Source organism: Scyliorhinus torazame, chromosome 2, assembly GCF_047496885.1.
Source record: "Scyliorhinus torazame isolate Kashiwa2021f chromosome 2, sScyTor2.1, whole genome shotgun sequence".
NCBI lineage: Eukaryota > Metazoa > Chordata > Chondrichthyes > Carcharhiniformes > Scyliorhinidae > Scyliorhinus > Scyliorhinus torazame.
The window spans coordinates 134,583,921-134,606,524 of record NC_092708.1 but is presented as its reverse complement, the minus strand read 5'-3'; the positions used below and the strand labels follow the sequence as shown (position 1 = coordinate 134,606,524).

The 22,604-nt window shown below is 47.5% G+C and overlaps 1 long non-coding RNA gene across 2 annotated transcripts in view; it reads right to left on the bottom strand.

Moving 5' to 3' along the window:
* The window catches only part of LOC140392138 (uncharacterized), a 70,383-nt gene that overhangs the window by 9,150 nt on the left and 38,629 nt on the right, over positions 1-22,604 (bottom strand). The window lies entirely within an intron of this gene.

The window sequence follows — 22,604 nt, the reverse complement described above, 5'->3', positions numbered from 1 at the left end:
CGTTTAACACTACACCAACCATCCTGAATCACCACAATCAGCAATGCTGCTTTTCAAAAGGAAGCTAAGAACAAATTTTGACCTTTTGATACCACCTGATAATTCAGAGATTGTCAAACGACAACGTCAAGCACAGATTTCTGAGAGGGAACAAAACTCTAAAAAGAGTTTATTTACTCCTGGAGAACGAGTACTAGAAAGAAGCTACACTACAAATGAGAAATGGATACCTTTGGTTATCCTAACAAAAACAGGTCCAATATTATACACCGTACAGACGGATGATGAAAAATTTGACGACATCATACTGACCAACTACGAGCTTCACAAAGTGAAATCACTGAAAATTCCCAGGAAATATTTCCATCAGAAAATCTAATCAGTGATTCTTCTGGACAGAGTCCAAACACAAATACAAATTCAGATTCTGTTTCTGAAGAATCTTAACACCAATGGAAACGGACACTGAAGTAACTTTATAGGAAATATTACCAACAGAAGAAAAAGAAGACACGTCAAAGGTCTCGCGTAGCCAAATTCTAGAACATAGAGTACAACCCAAAAGAAATAGGCAACCACTTGTGAGACTTACTAATTATATATATGGGAAATAACGATGCAAAGTAATGTATCTAATGTTAATTGGGTCTGTTGTTCAAACATTAGAATAGTTGTCATTTGGGACTAAGGCAGTAAAGGGGAGGGCTGTTATGTATTTAAGTAGCACACCCCTTCTGGTGGAACACAATAATAATAATCTTTATTGCCACAAGTAGGCTTACATTAACACTGCAATGAAATTACTGTGAAAAGCCCCTAACCGCCATATTCCGGCGCCTGTGCGGGTACACAGAGGGAGAATTCAGAATGTCCACATTACCTAACTGCACATCTTTTGGGACTTGTGGGAGGAAACCAGAGCACACGGAGGAAACCATGCAGACACGGGGAGAACGTGCAGACTCCAGATAGACAGGGACCCAAGCCGGGAATCGAACCTGGGACCCTGGAGCTGTGAAGCAACAGTGCTACCCACTGTGCTGCCCAACATCACGTGATCTGTAGCGACGTCAGCAGTGTGTATGTTTGGGCTTTTGTTTATGTCTTCCATCTTAGACTTGAATGAAGTAAGATCTCTAGGAGAAAACTTGGATTGTGTTTTTTAGAAAACCCAAGTAGTGGCACCTCCATACTTTTTCTCTTTGTGGTGATTTAAAAATATAACACATGTTCTCTCTTGTTATGAGATAGCTAGTCCTGCAGAAAGACAGTAGGATTGACTGTGAGGCCAGTGGATGAATGAGCAGTTCAAAACATGCATGCCTAATGTCGCTGCCGATTCCTCCCTAATAAGTGATTAAGAATCCATTTGTCCAGGCACTAATATGAGATGGAGAGCTTAAAGTGGTTGGTACACATTCAGTGCTGATGTCCCATCTGCTTATCATTTGTGACATTCCTGCACACCCTAACCCTTGGACTGCCTGGTGTCCTTATCAGAGTGTGAGTTTGCAGTGAACAGATATTTCATTTATTGCGCAGATCATTCATTCTTTTCCCATAGGCGCAACCAGCCCAGCGAACTCCTCCCAAGCCACCATGGCCATTTGGGAGGAACTCCTGCTCCCATCCTGAGGAAACAGAACCTCCTGTCTTATGGACCTTCTAGAGGAGAGTCTCCAGAGAGATGTCACTGAATCATGGGCTGAAGATTGCTTTCTCCTTGTTGACATTCTGATTGATGCAGAATCTGGAGCTCCTGGCCTACAGTAAGTAAATGTCCTTCCAGGTGCAATTTAAACATGGTGCCGTGGCCTTTGACCCCATGAGGCAATGAATGACAAGGCGGATGACTTCCTGTCCATCTGGCCACACAACTCGCCAAGCTGCTCCCGGATAGATAATTAATGAGCTGAATAACAGAAGGTTGTGTGTGTTCAGCCGTTACGGCACACAGCAGTAATCATTCCAATTTTCCCATCCGCCACCAAACCTAATCTCCAGAACAGAAGATTCCACACTATGTCTATTTTCAAACAAGCCTTCAAATACAAGACTCTTTATTCTCACTGTTTCAGCAAACACAAATACATTCCCTGTACATGGTACCCATTTTATCATTCGTGCACATGGCTTGTACTTTGAATTTCTTTTTTGATTCTCAAAATATAATTGAGTAAACAGCAAGAGTGCAGGACTGATGCATTGAAGGTAATTCCTTGTCTTGACTAAAGAAACAAACAGCGTGTCATCAAGCAACATCAAGAGTGTGAACCTTCTGCAGGCTGAACATGAGGGGAATGCTGAAGAACTACAGGCTTTTCGAAAAGAAAAGTATATAAAAGGACCAGATTCCCTCATGCTTGAGCTGTGGAATAAGGAAGACAGAAGCACTGATCCTGGAATTAAAAACTCTACATCCATGCTCACAGTCCGACTAATTTGATCAGACAGTAATTGCAGTAATTGATGGGATTAAGTTAATTCAGTTATTTGACCTCTGCTTTGTGAAAGAAAGATCTGATTGGACGTTAAAGTAGGTCATTGAAAAAAATCTTTTAACAAAGATACCATGCTTATATATTGCAAAATGTGGACAGATGGAATCATTTATGGCCATACTGTTCGCAAGGTTGTTTGATGGGTTAAGCGTTTTTTTTTCTTTTCATTTGATATGAATTTTAGCCTAGAAATTGGTATAGAAGTATGCTATACTATTTGCTAATTCTGACCTGATGGTTTCTTGCACGAGTTCCAATGTTCATAATAAGCTTTCTTTTAGATTCAGGATAAAGATATTTATATAGTCAAGCTGTTGTCTGATCACTTATAACATTTTAATGAAAAGGTAGATTGGGAATTTTTACTTGTTTCTTGAAATGTATTAAAGGAATATAATTGATAAATTTAATGTCAAGTTCTGGCCATGGTCTCCTGCCGTGAACCAAGCTTAAAACAATCCAGTTTCACTGAAATAATTTTCCATTAATCCAGTAGTTCTCTGGGGTTTTGTTCTCCCCTGTTCCATCCCTTCTTTGAATCACCAGCCATCAGCAGTCATCTTCAAACTCCCACCACTCATGTTTTGATTGCATCCTATATTCAACAGTTTTCTTCAGAATTCATGATCTCAATATACATTTCCTCCAACCCTCCAACAATGCAGAGGCTAATTCTTTATATCTTTTCTACTCTTCGATGGGACAATTATAATCTAATGTCTTTCTATTCTTAATAAAACAGAAGCCCTAATTTTTTTTCAGGGTTCTCAAGAGTTTCCTGTCATAACTGCAGAAGGACATCCGGTGGCGGCCATGGAGTGAGAGGTCGCTTATTTGGACGATCCCACTCCTGGTGGACTTTTGGGACCTTTTCCCCCGACTTATGGGGGATTTGATCAGAAAAATTGGAGACTGGTGAGGCAGAGAGGAGGAATACCCCACCGGTTTATGGAGTCATGGACCAGAAATGGTCTGCATAGAAGAGATTGTTGGGCAAAGAATAGAGTGGAGTCTTCAGCACAGGAAAACATGGCGGAGGCTCAGAAGCTGGGATTGCCGGCCCAGTGGTCAACGGAGCAGCTGGTGTAATTCTTTCAGGAGAGCTGCGCCAAGCAAAGACAGGAGTACCTGAACCCAATTAAAGACGGGGATTGATCGGGTGGAGCAAAGATTGGAAGCCCAGGGACTGGCAATCCAGAAGGTGGAAGAGAAGGTGGCTGAGCATGAGGACCAGCTAACCGCGATGGCCGTGGACATAGATCTGATGAGGGATTACCAGAAAAGGCTGCAGGAGGTGGAGGATCTGGAGAACAGGTGACGCAGACAGAATTTGAGGATCATTGGCCTCCCGGAGGGCATCGAGGGATCGGACGCAGGGGCATACATGGCGCGAATGTTAGAGAAGCTGCTGGGCGAAGGTGCGTTTGCTTGACCCTTGGAGGTGGACAGGGCGTACAGCGCGCTTGTGAGGAAGCTACGGATGAATGAGCTGCCGAGGGCGATGGTGGTACGAATGCACGGTTCGTGGATAAGGAACAGACCTTGAGGTGGGCCAAGCAGATGAGGAGCTGCAAACGGGAGAATATGAGCTGCGTATTTACCAGGACTTGGGTGCGGAGCTGACCAAAGAAGGGTGAGCTTTAATAAAGTTAAATCCGCCCTCTTCAAGAAGGGGGTGAAGTTCGGCATGTTGTACCCAGCTCGTTTGTGGGTCACTTACGAGGGTCAAGACTCTATTTCGGATCGCCGGATGGGGCGATGAACTTTGTTAAGGACAAGGGCCTGGCAGGTGATGGAGGACGTTGAACTTGGGGACGAGTAATTCTGTACCTCTGCAGCTAAATTTCTTTTCTTTATGGGCTGTGTATGTAGTGTTTTTGTACCAATCTTTGAGCAGTTGCTCAGGGTAAGGACTGGCGCTGGAAGACAAATGGGATGTCGAGGACGGTGGGCACCCGAGGGCGGGCCTGAGGAGGCGCGGGACGTGAGCTGGAGGCTGGCCTAAGAAGTTTGATTGTTGATTGGCGGGGGTTGGGGGCGTTGGGTTGGGGGCGGGGAGCCCTGACCAAGCTGATCACTTGGAACGTGAGAGGGCTGAATGGGCCGGTCAAGAGAGCTTGCATATTCGTGCATTTGAGGACATTGAAGGCGGACGTGGCAATGTTACAAGAGACACATCTGAGGGTAGTGGATCAGACTAGGCTGAGGAAGGGGTGGGTCGGGCAGGTATTTGATTTGGGGCTAGACTCTAAAATTAGGGAGGTAGCGATCTTGATTAATAAGCGGGTTTCATTTGAGGTAGGGAATCTAGTGGTGGACTCAAGGGGTAGGTATATTATGATGAGTGTGGAAGCTGTAGGGGATGCCAGTGGTGCTAGTGAATATTTACACACCAAATTGGGATGACGCGGAGTTTATGAGGCGGATGTTAGAGAATATTCCAGCCCTGGACTCGCATAAGCTGATCATGGCAGGGGGAACTTCAATACGGTCATTGCTGCGAGGTTGGATCAGTTGAGTTCAAGGACAGGGAGGGTGCTAGCCGCGGGGAAGGAGCTAAAGGGGTTCATGGAACAGATGGGGGGGGGGGGGGGATGGGCACGTGGAGTTTTGGACGGCCAAGAGCGAAGGAGTTTTCTTTTTTTCCCACGTACACATAGTGTACTCCCGGATTGATTTTTTTCATTTTGAACAGGGTTTTTTTTGGCGGAGGTGGTGGATGCCGAGTACTCGGCGACAGTTGTGTCGGGTCATGCCCCACACTGGATGGATTTACGGGGGAGTAAGGAGGAGGGCCAGCACCCGCAATGGAGATTGGATGTAGGACTGTTAGCAGCTGAGGAGGTGTACAGGCGGGTGAGGGAAGCCATCCAGAACTATTTGAAGATAAATGATACGGGGGAAGTTTTGGCAGTGATAGTATGGGGAGCGTTGAAGGCAGTGGTCAGGGTGAGCTAATTTTGATACGGGCTCATAGGGAGAAGGTGGAGGGGGGAGAGGTGGATAGGCTGTTTAGGGAAATACTCCAGATGGACAGAAGATACTCTGAGGCAGGACTGGTTGAAGGAGCGGCAGAAGCTGCAGATGGAGTTTGCTCTGCTATCCACAAGGAAGGCAGTGGGGCAGTTGAGGAAGGTGAAGGGGGCGATTTATGAGTATGGGGAGAAGGCCAGTAGGATGTTAGCACACCAGCTAAGGAAGAGGGAGGCGGCAAGGGAGATAGGAAGAGTGAAGGACAGAGGGGGGAACATGGTTTTGGACCCAGTAGGGGTGAATGGGGTGTTCAAGAGTTTTATAGTCGGCTGCATGAGTCGGAACACCAGCTGGGGTGGAGGGGATGAGGCATTTTTTGGAAGGGTTGGGGTTTCCGAAGGTGGAGGAAGGATCAGTGGAGGGGTGGCGAACACCGATCGTGATTGTAGAAGTAGTAGAGGGATTGGAGGCCATGCAGTCGGGCAAAGCCCTGGGACCGGATGGCTAGCCTGTGGAATTTTACAAACGTTTCCTGGGATGCTGGGTCCGCTGCTGGTGAGGGCATTTAATGAGGCAAGGGAGTGGGGTGTCCTTCCCCCAACAATGTCACAGGCTTCGATTTTATTGATCCTGAAGCGGGAGAAGGACCCAGAGCAATGTGGGCCATACAGACCAATCTCCCTACTGAATGTCGATGCCAAATTGTTGGCCAAACATTTGGCCTCAAGGATAGAGGGCTGTGTTCAGGGGGTGATAGGGAAGACCTGATGGGGTTTGTTAAAGGCAGGCAGCTAATGGCCAACATTAGAAGGCTCCTAAATGTAATCATGATGCCCTCCGAGGGGAGGGAGGCAGAGGTAGTGATCGCTATGAACGCGGAAAAGGCCTTCGACCGGGTGGAATGGAATTATTTGTGGGAAGTCCTGGGACGGTTTGGGTTTGGGCAGGGCTTTATTGACTGGGTTCAGTTGCTGTACCAGGCACCAGTGGCGAGTGTGTGGATGAACCGCCTCCCTATTTTCAGTGCCTCCCTATTTTTATACCAAGGGCCTTTTTTAAGCGGGTGAATAGGGTAATCTCTGGTTTTCTGTGGGCGGGTAAAACTCCGCGAGTAAGAGTTAGAGCGGAGCTGAGTCTGTGAGAAGCAGGACAGCAAAACCAGCTTCCTGCATTGTTTCACAAAGACAAGATATCAGAAGTGATGTCCTTCCGGACAAGTTAACTATCCTAAATCCCATTTGATTACTTATTACTGCTATGTCGTAAAAATGCATGTTTAATGGTTAATAATGATTACTCAGTCCTATAATTCATCTCAATCCTTAATAAAGTAAGTTATGTAAAACTACTCTCGTGGCATGCTAACTATTCAGTTTTCAGAGGTATCATCGCTGAACCCCCCCCTTCAAGAAGTTTGGCAAAACCCCCAAGAGATGGTGCAGATGATCATTTTCAGTTGTATTATTATCTACTTTTACTTCACCAAGAGGCCAATTTGAAGCCACCTTTAGAATGACATTTCTCTTGCCCTAATCATTCTCTTTGTCTCCTGGAGGCCCCAATTCATGTTGAACGAAAGGGTCAAAAGACACTGGCAGTACCCTGGGTACCTTAACCAGACAGCCCATTCTTCAAATATATGCTTGGGGCAGCTCGTGTCGAGACACACTTTGACCTGAGGGCCACACCTGTTCTTGTCCTCACCTGACAGTCACATCGCCACACTTTCTCGCTTGAACAGAAAAAAAACCTCTGATTAATGTGATAATTTCTCTGCTTGTTTTTTCTGCCGGTTACTCACCAGAGATATGGTGGAAGGCCAGGAGAAACCCTGTGGAGTTTCAATGTCTAGTTTTGTCATGCACCTCACAAACCTAAATAAAAGCTATTGTGACAAAAACAATACATTTTTGTCAGACTCAGTTTGATGTTATTCCTCATCAAAGTCACAAATTGTATCCTATGTGACTGTGGTCATGTTAGACTATCCCTCCTCATCTTTTTCAAACTGCCTGCAGTGTTTACAGTAGGGTTCGCCACACCATCCTTCTCCAATGCCTCTTCTCCTTCATCCAGCTTGGTGCAACTGTACTCACCTGGGTCCAGTTATATTTATTTAGAGGTAGCCACAGGATCACCTGAAGTGTCTTCTCTTCCCCTCCCACACTGTTACCTGTGTCCCCAAACATCCATCCTTGGTTCCATTCTATTTCTTATAACATGTTGCTCCTCTGCAGCATCATCTCAAAGCATAATATCAGGTTCCACATATACACGGATAGCACACAGCTCTCACCATTACCTTTCTTGACCCTGACGTTGTTTGTAAATTGTCAGACTGCTTGTCCAAAATCCAGTCCTGATGAGCCGTATTTTTCTCCAATTAAGTAAAAGAGTGAAACCATTGTCCTGGTTGCCTGTCACAAATGATGAATTATTAACCATAAATCTGTGTCATCATAATGATTGTTTGTTCCCCCCTCTGTAATATTGGCTCATATGTTGCTGAAACTTTCATCATGCCTTTCTTACCACTCAACATGACTATTCTAACAGACCCCTGGCAAACCTCACACATGCCACCTCCCATAAATTTAAGTTCACCCAAATCTTTTAGACCACATTCTAAATCATAGCAAGTATCTTTCACTGTGTGCCAGTTAAACATAGAAACAGAGACACCAAGAACTGGAGAAGGCCATTTGGCCCTTCAAACCTGTTCTGCCATTCAATATAATCATGGTGGATCCGTTATCAACACCATACTCCCACTCTCGCCCCACACTCCTTGACATCTTAGTGTTTAGAAATCTATCTATCTTTTTTTCAGAAATATTTTTATTGAAGGCATTTTTCACAGAGACAAAAAACAAAAGCCAAACCTCAGCAAAAGGTAGCAAAACTAACAGCCCATCTTCCCCATCCCCCGCACCCCACGCTCCAACCTTCAACTCCTGTCACCCTAAGCCCACTTCCTGCTTTTATCCCCCTTATACCCCCAAACAAAACAAAACACACATAGCTCCCCCCCCCCCTCCAAAACCCCCTTAACCTTGTATATGCCCAAAACATATTGTAGCCATCTGGGATGGCCACTTCCAACTAAGCACAGAGCAACTCGCAAAGACTGATGGGTAAAATGGACAAGGCAGGTTCTGAGCCTGAAATGCATATTTGTCAGCAAAGTCCAGACGGTATCGAAACCCCATCCCATTAGCATGTTAATCAGGCCGATTAGCAGGTGATGGCCCATCTCCCCCAACACAAAGGACTGGTACTCTAGCTACCGGGACAGTCCCAGACATTTTGGCGCCACTCCCTGTCCAAGGGAAACACAAATAACGGGGTCAATGACCGCTTGAGACATGCCCAGTCATCCAGATCCCCGCCCACCTATTGGCTAAGGAATCAAACGGAGTGATCAGAGATCACCCAATTAGTAAGGCCCAAATCGAAGGACCGCCCAAAAGAGCACGAAAGCCCCAAGTATAAAGGAAGAGTTTGCCATATGCTCGCTCGCTTTTGGCCTTGGTACCCCGGTCACGGTCATCGCCAATCGCAGCAAGCCAGATGTGTTCTGCTGGTATGTGTTCAACGCCCACTACCAGATGGATGAGCCCAGCTGAGCAGCAGTTACCCCTTCGAACCCACGAGATCCAGAATTGAACAGCGGCCACTGTTTCTTGACCTAAACCGGGTGCTTGAAGTTAAGTACAGGTTGTCTTAGTAATAGGAGTAGTTACCTAGTAGTGTTTATGTTACATGATTAATGGTATGTAAATAAAGTACCCTTGACCTTGAACTAACTAACTGGTGTTTGGTTCTTTGATCGATAGCTGGTTGAAACTTGTGGTGGTATCATTCGATACCTGGCGACTCTAAGCATTCGGACATAGACAATATAGAAAGAAGGCAAATTCACTGATTGCCCTAATTGGAACAGAGCCAGAGCAAAGAGCATAGTAAAGAGAAATTGCACAACAGTCATTGCCGATATCTGACAGGACTCGACCCAGAAGTGACAGTGTCACTTCGAGAGAACCCACAAAAGCATTTGAATTAGAATCCAAATTGATAAAGTAAAAGAAACGCAAGCGAAACCAGTATCGATCAAACCTCCAGAATTCAGAAGTGTGTAATTTGCATGCGTACTAACAAAGGGATATAAGGTAAACTCGATAGATTTTGTTCCGTGAAACGTTCGGGAGTTGCGTAAACCGGAAAATAGCTTGAGCCGTACCCGTGTTTGCACCACCACTTTATTCCCCTTTGTCCCAAATTCCCGGTAGAAAGAAGTATTTGTAGGGATGGCCATGAAGGCAATGGAACGCCTTATGCATCCACAAGAGCCCGAGGTCGCAGTGTCCCGTTTGGGAGGACGAGATTAGGAAATACCTAAAGGGGAAAGGAATGGTCGGAATTTTGCTCGAATGAAGAGACAGGTCCTGGCAGCATAGGACAGACTTGGTGGTACAGCCTGACCGAGATCCATAAGAAGAGTTTAGCTAAGGTTCGTAAGCCGATGGCAATCGTGTCCTGTCTGGCACAATTGCGAGGCACAGAGGGGGGTCGTGAGGATGCTCCGCAAGCAGCTAGAGGAGAAGGAGAAACGTAGAGAGGGAGATTTAAGTGAGTGCGAGAAATTAAATGTACAGCTCCGGGAGCAGTTAGCAGCGAAGGACAAGGAAATGGATGATGTCAAGAGGGCACATCAATCCTGTCTCGCCCACCTTAGCAGCTTCCAAATCCAATATGATAAGGCCTACCAGGACACACAACGTGCTGTAATGGTAAAAGAAGAGACAGAGAATCAGGTACAGATCCTAAAGAAACAATGCGATGATTTAAAAGCAGCCCTCCGAGCACTCCACAGTTCCACCACAGAACAGAGGCAGAGTTCGGTGGACCATGCCAAATGCAGGCAGCAAATTGAAAGGTTGCAATCCCTGCTATCAGTTCAAAATGGGTTTAGAGACACCTTTGGCCCATAGCTAGACCAGGAAGACGGCCCCGATTCGCAGGAACTCAGTGAAATGGCCCAACGGTACGTAAGTGAGACCGAGAATCAAAATAGAGCCCCCCAGGCCCCGAAAAGAAAAGCACCCACACCACCGACTGCACATGCAGCACCCAACCCAATGAACCCCATTACCATGCAGCGCAGGGTGACCACGGAAGACCAACCCGATTTTGTGTACACCACCACATTATCGATCACCCAGTTACGAGACGCCCGAGAAAAGATAGATACGTTCCACTCCACATCGGACCCACATCACTTTTTCGAGTTAGTATAACAACAGACCCTGATGTATGGTTTAGACGAGCCGGAGCAGGTCAAGCTCATAGTTATATGCTTGGACCCCTCAGTTAGTTCAGCCTTTCCCGACCCACAATATGTAGGAGGAGGTAGCCTCCAAGAAATGAAAATGGCCATTTTAGATGCCATAGGCTATAACAGAGGAGATCCAGTAGACGGACTCAACCGTTGCAGGCAGAAAAAGGGAAAGCACCCAACAGCGTTTGCTGGACGCCTTTGGATCCATTTTACTGCGGTATTCAGTGAGTTAGCCTGCGTTCATTTATCAGCAGACAATACGGCCAAATGGACCCGTACGTTAGTGTCCCACGCCACAGAGGCAGGACAGAAGGCTTGCGCCAATTATGACCCCTCAGACCCAGCGCGCAATGACGTGTGGGTTCTGAAATGATTGGCCAGAGCTTGGGAACAGTCAGCACAGAAAAAGACGGAACCTGACAGAGTAGATGCCACCATGAATCCAGTAAGGGCACACCAAGACCCCGCATGGGTAAATGAAGGCAGAGGTACAACGCCACACCCCACGACACAGGAATGCTATACTTGCGGTCAGAAAGGACATTATGCCCGAGAATGTCAAGCCCCCCCAAAGCAGCAAAGGAATCAGCACCCAAACCCCCCCCCCCCCCCCCCCCCCCCCACAGAAACAATACCCGACCCATTCACAGCATTAGCGCCCGACCAGATAATTCGGCCATGAATGGCACCGATTGACGGTGTTCGGGCTCCCCAACTTGGGTCTGCGATACCCTTTGGGATAAGTCCAGAAGATCGGTCGTTGCAGGCACAGTCCGGGGACACCCCGTAGAGTTCCTTTGGGACACAGGAGGGTCCTGAACCACGTTAAACTCCTCCATCATGTTCCAGAAAGAGACTTGGCCCACTACGGACACCATTACCCTTAGTGGCTTTACAGGTCACCTCCAGCAGGGACACATCACAGCCCCTGTTGCCGTACAGCTCGGTAATATCAAGACAAAATACTCGGTTGTTTTAGTAGATTTGCCCGAGGCAGCAGAACACATCCTGGGCATCGATTTCATGAGTACACACAACCTTTCATTCGACCCAGTCAAGCGATGCATATGGAAAATGGCTAGAGCAGCATGAGCCCCCGCCACGCACACAGTAGGAGATTATGCCCATAGAATCAACTCAGTAGGAGTACTGGTTTGATCCACAAACCATTACCACAGTCAAATTTAGCAACATTTAGCTCAGCGGGCTAGACAGCTGGTTTGTGATGCAGAACAAGGCCAGCAACACGGGTTCAATCCCCGTACCAGCTTACCCGAACAGGTGCCGAAATGTGGCGACTAGGGGCTTTTCACAGTAACTTAATACTTGTTACAATAAAAGGTTATTATCATTATGGGCAGCACGGTAGCATTGTGGTTAGCACAATTGCTTCACAGCTCCAGGGTCCCAGGTTCGATTCCCGGCTTGGGTCACTGTCTGTGCGAAGTCTGCACGTTCTCCCTGTGTGCGTGGGTTTCCTCCGGGTGCTCCGGTTTCCTCCCACAGTCCAAAGATGTGCGCGGTAGGTGGATTGGCCTTGCTAAATTGTCCTTAGTGTCCAAAATTGCTCTTAGTGTTGGGTGGGGCTACTGGGTAATGGGGATAGCGTGGAGGTGTGGGCTTGGATGGGGTGCTCTTTCCAAGAGCCGGTGCAGACTCGATAGGCCGAATGGCCTCCTCTGCACTGTAAATTCTATGATTCTATGACAAAGCGGTTAGAGAAGTCTTGAAAAGTCATAAAACAGCGTTTGCCCAACACAAGCACGACTGCGGCAAAATCCCAGGAGTAGTTAACATTACAGGTCCCGATCCCAAGCCCCAGAAACAGTACGGCTTCTCCCAGCAAGCCGAGGGAGAGATAGCCAAGGTAATTCAAAGCTTATTGAATCAAGCAGTGTTTCGACCCGTCGCATCGACGAATAATGCCCCGATTTGGCCAGTAAGAAAACCCGATGGATCATGGCGACTGACCATCGACTACCGAGAATTGAACAAAGTAACACCCCTAGCAGCCCCCACCATTGCCACGAGTCCCGAGACCAGGTTGAGACAGGGACTCCAGTCAAATTTTTTTTCCATATTAGATATCAGTAATGGCTTTTGGCCCATACCATTGGACAAAGCATGCCAGTATAAATTTGCGTTCACTTTTCAGGAACAGTAGTACACGTGGACATGCATTCCACAAGGCTTCAATAACTCCCCCTCCATTTTTCATTGACAATTGGCAAACGGATTATCTAAATTTTCCCGCCCTGAATGCCTTGTTCAATATGTGGACGACTTGTTCCTACAGACTGACACCAAGGAAGAGCACATCTCGCTTCTTTCTGAATTATTAGAACTCTTTACAACGATTGGATGCAAAATTAATCCCAAGAAAACCCAAATCCTACAGGAACTCAAACGGATTGAATCCATCGTAAATTTGCCCTCGCCCCAGAACGTTACAGCCCTCCGGTCATTTTTAGGACTGGTTGGCTATTGTCGGAACCATATCGACGGATTCGCCACAAAAGCAGCCCCACTCTCCGAGTTACTAAAGAAACAGGCACCATGGAAATGGCATCCACAGCACACAGATGCCGTGGATGCGTTGAAACGTGCCCTAAGCACAGCCCCCGCTTTACAAGCCCCAGATCCACACTCCCCGTACGCGATAGAGGTAGCGACCACCGACCAAACCCTTTTGGCCGTACTCCTGCAGGAAAGGCACAATCGTCTAGGACCCGTAGCCTACGCCTCACGCATCTTAGATCCAGTCGAGCAAGGATTTTCAGCCTGCGAGTGGCACCTGTTGGCAGTTTTCTGGACAGTACAGTACTTCTCGTACATAACCGGACTCAACCCAGTAACCATTTTGACCGAGCACACCCCGACACAGCTTTTATTGGATGGCAGATTGAAGGACGGCACAGTAAGCCAAATTTGAGCAGCGCGATGGACCCTACTCCTACAGGGACGTGACATTACAGTGAAACGGACAAAAACACACACGTTTCTGGCCGATAATTTGCACTATGCAGAAACTCCACATGAGTGCGAGATCATAGCCCCCAAGCACAGCACAGGCCCCTTTGTTCCCAAGTCGGTACCAAGAAAGACAGGTATCGGACCCCAGCCCACAGACAAGGCCCTAAGAATTTACGTAGATGGATCCGCCACAGTCCTCGAGGGAAAAAGGATAACAGGCTGTGGTATATATGTAGAGGATGCGCAGGGACATGCTTTAGAAGAGATAGCTTTAAAGTTGCCTGGATACTTAGGTTCGCAGGCAGCCGAGTTTGCAGCCATTGCTTACATTGTCCAGCACCCCGATTCATTCCTGACCCCTGCAGACATATATTCGGACAGTTTGTACGTCTGCAACAGCCTTACAGAATTCCTACCCCTGTGCGAATCAAAAGGATTTATTTCCGCGGACGGGAAACCTCTACCCTCAGCCCCACTACTAAAACATATCCTTCAAACAGCTAAAGGCAGAGATTATGGCATTGTCAAAGTAAGAAACCACCAACGTTCCTCCCCACCCGGTAACGTGAAAGCAGACGCCCAAGCGAAGGCAGGCACACGACATGGCCACTTTTGGCAACCCCCAGAGAGTGCCCCAGTACACGCAGTTCAGGTCACACAGACCACCATCCAAGCCTTAGCCCAGGCACAAAAGGAAGACGAGACTTTGAGGGAAATTTTAAAAGGAAACTTCCCATCTACCTATGAAAAATTTAGGAATTCTTTGACGGTCCATGAGGGAATCGTTTTAAAGGATGGAATTTATTGTAGTCCCCACCCAGGACAGGAATGAGATCATTTGCAAGTTCCATGACGGACATGGACACCAAGGGATTGAATCCACCCTTGCCCACCTCAGACCCCTCTGCTGGTGGCCTGATTTGAAAACCGACGTGTCCCATTATTGTTTAATTTGTGCTCAAAACAACCCCGACCGGTATGCGCAAAAAGCCCAGCTCCGACACCCCCGCCCTGTAAATGGCCCGTGGACAAACCTCCAATTAGATTTTATTGGCCTTCTCCCCCCCTACAGAAATGGTTACAAGTATGTCTTAGTGGTGATAGACACATTTACGAAATGGGTCGAAGCACTCCCATTGAGAACAAACACAGCCAAGGCCACCGCAAAGGTCTTAACAGAACAGATTTTTACAAGATGGGGACCAAGGTTCCCACTTTACGGGCAGAGTCATGAAAAATTTTCTGACAATATTTGGAATTCAACAAAAGTTCCACATTGCCGATCACCCGCAGTCCAGCGGCATAGTGGAATGCATGAATCGGACGCTAAAGGCCACACTTAGGAAAATGGTGCAGCAGCACAACACAACATGGGACACAGTGCTCCCATTCACACTGATGTTTATTAGGAACACAGTGTCGAACTCTGCAGGATATATCCCCATACTCTCATGACCGGACGATCCATGAAGGGTACCGAATACTTATTCGGACTTGATTTGGCCAGCCCCACAGTCACCGCCCTGACTCATGAGAAAGCAGTCCAGAACATGGTAGAGAATATTAAAGCAGCACAGCTCGCTGCAGCTGTTCAATTAGGCGCTAAACGAAAGCAGAGTAAGGCCTGCTTTGACAAAACAGTACACCCGACAGAGTATACAGTCGTATAGCAGGTAATGATCACCTTGTACAACTCTAGTTCGTTCCTTTCCCTTAAATTTGCAGGACCCTATTCAATCTCAGACAAAGTAAGCCCCTCGGTTTATAAAATTACGTTTCCAAACGGAAAATCAGGATGGTTCCATGTAAATCAGCTTAAGGTTTATGGAACGCAGTGCAGCCACTCGCACCACCTCTCATTGGCGATGGCAGACAATGAGGACCCGCCCACTGACAACCCGAGTTCCCCCCCCCCAACAGCTGCAGCAGCACATCCACAGACACGATCTTGACCACGCCCCCAGAATCAAATTTCACCTTGACACTTGATTCGGCTGCTAGCGACAGCGACAGCACCACTAACACCCCTGAAAGACCCGAACAGAGATCCCACAAATCAGGCCCCAGTCACTAGAGGCCCAGAGACCCCGACGACGATACACTCTGCCCCTTTGAAACAATTTATCTGCCCGCTCCGGAACCTGACCCGTCACCCGATGATAGCGACACCCCCCTGATCACCTCCCTACGGACCATGAAGCACCGGCACCGTGACAATTCCTGTCGCTTGACGAGAAATGACGAAATGGACCCCACATCAGCACATGCCGCGTCAGCACGCAAACTCTATGGAAGAGTTTGGCACCTGGGAGATGGTGACGGCTACGAGTCTGACTCCCACCATGGTAACCCATTTGCAAATCTTTTTGAAATGGAATTTCGAGGTGTCCAGATGATGAGAGTCAGGAACCGATGGAGATTTACGGTGTCCTGTACCCTGATGGAGTCTGCCCGCTTTTTCTTCTTTAATTTGTTTTTTTAAATGTTGAATGTTTGTTTATTTGTTCGACTACTTGTGTCGATCTCACTGAATTTCTTGATACAGTTTCTTCTTTCGGTCTCAAACCAACGTTCTTGATACAGTCATAACTACTCTTCTGACGCCACATGGCAGTTAAAGAAACAAGTTTGTTCGAGCCCATATAGTTACAAATTTGTTCCGCTCTTGGAAAATCCCTCAGGCAGTGGAGCAACGGCACTGATCACCGCCCTACCCGGGGATTCCCCCATTCTTGCCCTGCCGCGGATCATACGCACCACCCCATTCGACTACTTGGTTTCAAAACTCTTTTTCTGTTTTTTTCCAACCCCTGTGGTTTAAAGAATGCTCTTTGCCACTACTTTTGCCCTTCCCGGCAACCCTTTGGTTGCTGTTCCCCCACATATTATTTACATGAAAGAAACACTTGGTTAGAAAAAAACAAGTTTGCAGAGGACGGAGAAATTGTCCGCCTACTCAGCTCATCGACCACAGGCTGCGAGAGTGCTCGCGCTGTGACACAGAACTTCTTTTGGGATGTCTTGTCTCCGCAAATGGTTGTTTAAAAAAAAGAAATGAGGGAGTCACATTGGGTGACGGTTATAATGGGAGAATTGACGTTAAGGAGACACAGACGGAAATACGAGATGTTCAACAACACGATGATAACAGACACTATGCTTGTTCCCTTAGAGAGATACAAAGACACTCGACGGTGAAGGAAAACCAAAAGAAGATGAAGACGACCCTGATAATTGGCATCATGATCGCGCTGGAACAGTCCAGTTGCGCGCGTTACCCAGTTCTACCCCCCTCACCACACAGGCCCCGAACACAACCACCCAACACAACACCCCCAGCCCGGACACTACGCCGCACACACACCCAGCCACCGATACCCCCACATGGCGTGAGAACCTCATCAAGTGGTATTCACTGTCCTTACAATGGAAGCCTTCCTAGCAATAACCATATTGTACAGTGTCATTCAGACAATTAGATTGCGGAAATGGAGACGGAGAGCCTCCCGCCCCCAAGTATATACATTCAGAGCCCCTTTCCTCGTACTCCAGCAGACCCCACACTCTTTCTGAACCTTTTCTTTAATAAATTCGCGGTTGTTGTTTTTGTTAATAAAGTTTATTTTTCCGTGTTTGTAAGTGTCATGATGTGGAGATGCCGGCGTTGGACTGGGGTGAGCACAGTACGAAGTCTTACAACACCAGGTTAAAGTCCAACAGGTTTGTTTTGATGTCACTAGCTTTCGGAGCGCTGCTCCTTCCTCAGGTGAATGAAGAGGTCTGTTCCAGAAACACATATATAGACAAATTCAAAGATGCCAAACAATGCTTGGAATGCGCGCATTAGCAGGTGATTAAATCTTTACAGATCCAGAGATGGGGTAACCCCAGGTTAAAGAGGTGTGAATTGTACCAAGCCAGGACAGTTGGTAGGATTTCGCAGGCCAGATGGTGGGGGATGAATGTAATGAGACATGAATCCCAGGTCCCGGTTGAGGCCGCACTCATGTGTGCGGAACTTGGCTATAAGTTTCTGCTCGGCGATTCTGCGTTGTCGCGGGTCCTGAAGGCCGCCTTGGAGAACGCTTACCCGGAGATCAGAGGCTGAATGCCCTTGACTGCTGAAGTGTTCCCCGACTGGAAGGGAACATTCCTGCCTGGTGATTGTTGCGTGATGTCCGTTCATTCGTTGTCGCAGCGTCTGCATGGTCTCGCCAATGTACCATGCTTCGGGACATCCTTTCCTGCAGCGTATGAGGAACATGTGTTAGACATGTTAGACATGTGTCTTAGACATGTGTTGTTTAGGGAAATTAGGTAAATGTTTTTGGACCCATAGGACAAAGTAGAGTAGAACCTGTCCTCATACGCTGCAGGAAAGGATGTCCCGAAGCATGGTACATTGGCGAGACCATGCAGACGCTGCGACAACGAATGAACGGACATCGCGCAACAATCACCAGGCAGGAATGTTCCCTTCCAGTCGGGGAACACTTCAGCAGTCAAGGGCATTCAGCCTCTGATCTCCGGGTAAGCGTTCTCCAAGGCGGCCTTCAGGACCCGCGACAACGCAGAATCGCCGAGCAGAAACTTATAGCCAAGTTCCGCACTCATGAGTGCGGCCTCAACCGGGACCTGGGATTCATGTCTCATTACATTCATCCCCCACCATCTGGCCTGCGAAATCCTACCAACTGTCCTGGCTTGGTACAATTCACACCTCTTTAACCTGGGGTTACCCCATCTCTGGATCTGTAAAGATTTAATCACCTGCTAATGCTCGCATTCCAAGCATTGTTTGGCATCTTTGAATTTGTCTATATATGTGTTTCTGGAACAGACCTCTTCATTCACCTGAGGAAGGAGCAGCGCTCCGAAAGCTAGTGACATCGAAACAAACCTGTTGGACTTTAACCTGGTGTTGTAAGACTTCGTACTGTGTAAGTGTCAGTGATAGGAAGAAATGCGATGCTGCTATCGAATATTTTTTTGTATTGTAACATAAGTTTTTGGACTGTAAATAGCAACATGAGTGTAGTCTAGTTAGAGGTTCCCCTTTTACTGAATGTTAAGTGGCCCCCTAGAGATTCTTAGACATGTGTTGTTTAGGGAAATTAGGTAAATGTTTTTGGACCCATAGGACAAAGTAGAGTAGAACCTGTCCTTGGTTAAGGGTACCCGGCATGCCAAGAGAACAAAGGAGGCCCAGTATTGTGATCCTTCACGCTTCGCGTTGTGGATCAAGAGGACGGAGTGTTGCCATCTGGGATGGCTACTTAAAACTATGATGTGGAGATGCCGGCGTTGGACTGGGGTGAGCACAGTACGAAGTCTTACAACACCAGGTTAAAGTCCAACAGGTTTGTTTCGATGTCACTAGCTTTAGGAACGCAGCTCCTTCCTCAGGTGATGGAAATTCACCTGAGGAAGGAGCTGCGCTCCGAAAGCTAGCGACATCGAAACAAGCCTGTTGGACTTTAACCTGGTGTTGTAAGACTTCGTACTGTACTTAAAACTAAGCACAGAGCAACTCGCCAAGACTGATGGGTAAAATGGACAAGCCAAGAGTCAGGCAGGTCCTGAGCCTGAAATGCATATTTGTCAGCAAAGTCCAGGCGGTATCGAAACCCCGTCCCATTAGCCTGTTAATCAGGCCAATTAGCAGGTGATGGCCCATCTCCCCCAACACAAAGGACTGGTACTCCAGCTACCGGGACAGTCCCAGACATTTGGGCGCCACTCCCTGTCCAAGGGAAACACAAACAATGGGGTCAATGACTGCTTGAGACACGCCCAGTCATCCAGATCCTCGCCCACTTATTGGCTAAGGAATTGAACTGAGTGATCAGGGATGACCCAATTAGTAAGGCCCAAATTGAAGGACTGCCCAAAAGAGCACTAAAGCCCCAAGTATAAAGGAAGAGTTTGTCATATGTTCGCTCGCTTTTGGCCTTGGTACCCCGGTCACGGTCATCGCCAAACGCCGCAATACCAGAAGCAAGTTCGAGTTCAACGCCCACTACCAGACGGATGAGGCCAGCTGAGCAGCAGTTACCACTTCGAACCCGAGAGATCCAGAATTGAACAGCGGCCACTGTTTCCTGACCTAAGCCGGGTGCCCGAAGTTAAGTACAGGTTGTCTTAGTAATAGGTGTAGTTAACTAGTAGTGTATGTTGCATGATTGATTGTATGTAAATAAAGTACCCTTGACCTTGAACTAACTAACTGGTGTTTGGCTCTTTGATCGATAGCTGGTTGAAACTTGTGGTGGTATCATTCGATACCTGGCGACTCTAAGCATTCGGACATAGACAATATAGAAAGAAGGTAAATTCACGGATTGCCCTAATTGGAACAGAGCCAGAGTAAAGAGCATAGTAAAGAGGAATCAGCAACAATATGCACATGATTCTGCAGCTCCCCCCCCCTCAACCCGCACACCGCCCACACCTATCCTCCACTCCTCTTGAACATAGAATATGACCAGTCCAGCGTAGGATTCAGAACCGTATTGAAATCTCCCCCCATAATCAGCCGATGCATGTCCAAGTGCAGAATCTTCCCTATAACCCGCCTCAAAAAAATCCACATCATCCCAGTTTGGGGCATAAACATTCACAAGCACCACAGGCATCCCCTCCAACTCCCCGCTAATCATCACGTACCTGCCCGCAGGGTCAGCTACGATACTGCTGGCCTCAAAGGCCATCCTCCTGCCACCCCCCTAATCTTCATGTCCAACCCCGAGTGGAACACCTGCCCCTCCACCCCTTCCTCAGCCTCGTCTGAACCCCAGTGTATCTCCCGAAGAAACATGCGTTTACCTTCAAACTCCTTGGGCGGGATTCTCAGTTTCTGAGGCTAAGTGTTGACACTGATGTAGAATTCATGGACTTTCACAACAGCAAAATTAGGGCGACCCTGGATCGATTCAGCAACTGTGGAGGGGCTAGCACCGCCGCCACATGGGACACAATCGATGCCAATGAAAAACGGTGAGGGATTCGCCGAGTCCGTGATTGACACTTAGGAGGCTGACAAGCTGCAGCCGCACATACACATTACAATCCCCATACACGCTCATCCTAGCCAACAAGATGGCACTGGTTGTGCTGGAGCACACCCATACAGCTGTTGGGTCAGCTGGGGCCAGAGGACATCGAGGGAGGTTGGCCTGGGGGGACATCTATACGATCCGTGGCTCTAAGTTTACAGTGGGCTGTTAGCGGCATGTGCAGCTGCATGGCTGCCTTGCCGGCTGCAGCAATGTTGTTCCGTTCCCATCCACCCTGACCCCACATCCTATCTCCCACTACTCTCCGGTCTTGGCAGAAGCCCCCCGGCCAGCGGCAGAACTGCCAGCAAACTATGGCGATGTTGGCCACTTGCCTTATCCCTTCTCTCTCCACGATGCCGGTTTCATGATTTTTAAAAACACAAGTGAACCGCGCTGTCGGGAACTCGGCCCATTGGAGGCGGAGCATCACAGAGGCCCCGGACAATACCCGGCCAGGCCCACTATTGATATGCAAACAATGTTTGCTGTACGTACGTTATGGACCGCATTGACGCCGCTGTCAAGGTGACGGAGAATTGCGATTTGGCATCAAATCAGCGCCTGCTGCGATTTTAGCATCGGACAAGATTCTTTCATAACAGCTTTAAAACTTGTAACTTCTCCTCAGCATCCAATTCAATGCTGCGTGATCAAGTTGTGTTCGGGATTAATGCCGAACGTTTGCGCGAGAAAATGCTAGGACGACCAGTTTAATCGCTTGAAGATGTGATCAATATGTGCAAGGCCAGTGAACAGGCATCCTCTGAACATGCAGAGTTTGTGGCAACAGAAAAGAGCGTGAAATCGGGAAACATGGCTGACGCCATTAATGATGTGTCGCAGCAAAGAATACTGCGTACATCGGCCGGTGGCCATTTTGAGAGTGACGTCACGAACGTGATGAAGTGCTGTAGCCACGCCCACATTTTAAAAAAGTGTCCGGCAATAGGCAAACAATGTTCCAATTGTTGCAAGTTGAACCACTTTGCAGCACAGTGTCGTTTAACAACAACTTCTCCAGTAACCACATGTAAAAAGTCCTACAGTGATTTCAGACGGATCCAAAGTGTTAAGAGGGATAAGAAAAAAATCCAACATCTTAACTGACAAGGAGCATTGCTCACCATATACCCTTTAAGGTACTTTCATGACAGAAGCAGTCACTAGACGAATTAGCTGGATCGCAATGATAGACCAAGACTAGCTGTCTTGTTCTAATATGCAGATTTGCCAAAATGTGATCCCGCCCACAATGGGTAGGACTTACATTGCAATGTCTCGCGGGATCCAATGCATTGCAGGCCGGGTAGATCCCAGGAGCGGAGTCTCTCAGCTTTTATCGGCCACGCTGCACCAGGGTGAGTTGCTTTTCACACGTAGCGCACCCGTTGGACTGCACCCATGGTGTCAAATGTTGCTTGATCATGCTCTTATGAAGCGTCTTCACACATTTTGCTTCATAATAATACAATGGGCGCGATTTAACGGGACAAAAACAGAGTCGCATATTGGACGTTTTTAGTGGTGTGTTTCTCAGTGCCTGCAGCTCCGAGAATGACACTCCGTTTTTTGGGCCTCATAATCATGGTTTCTAAATATGTTCCCAACTATGTGAGTAGCTCATGAGTGGTGCCACTCCACATAATTCAAACAAAACTATATATTGTGTGATTTGTTTAGTTACATTTAAACTTTGCCGTTGGTTATTTAAATTCCTGTCAACTTGTTCAAGGGTGTTTAATGAGCTTGACTGTGCAGTTG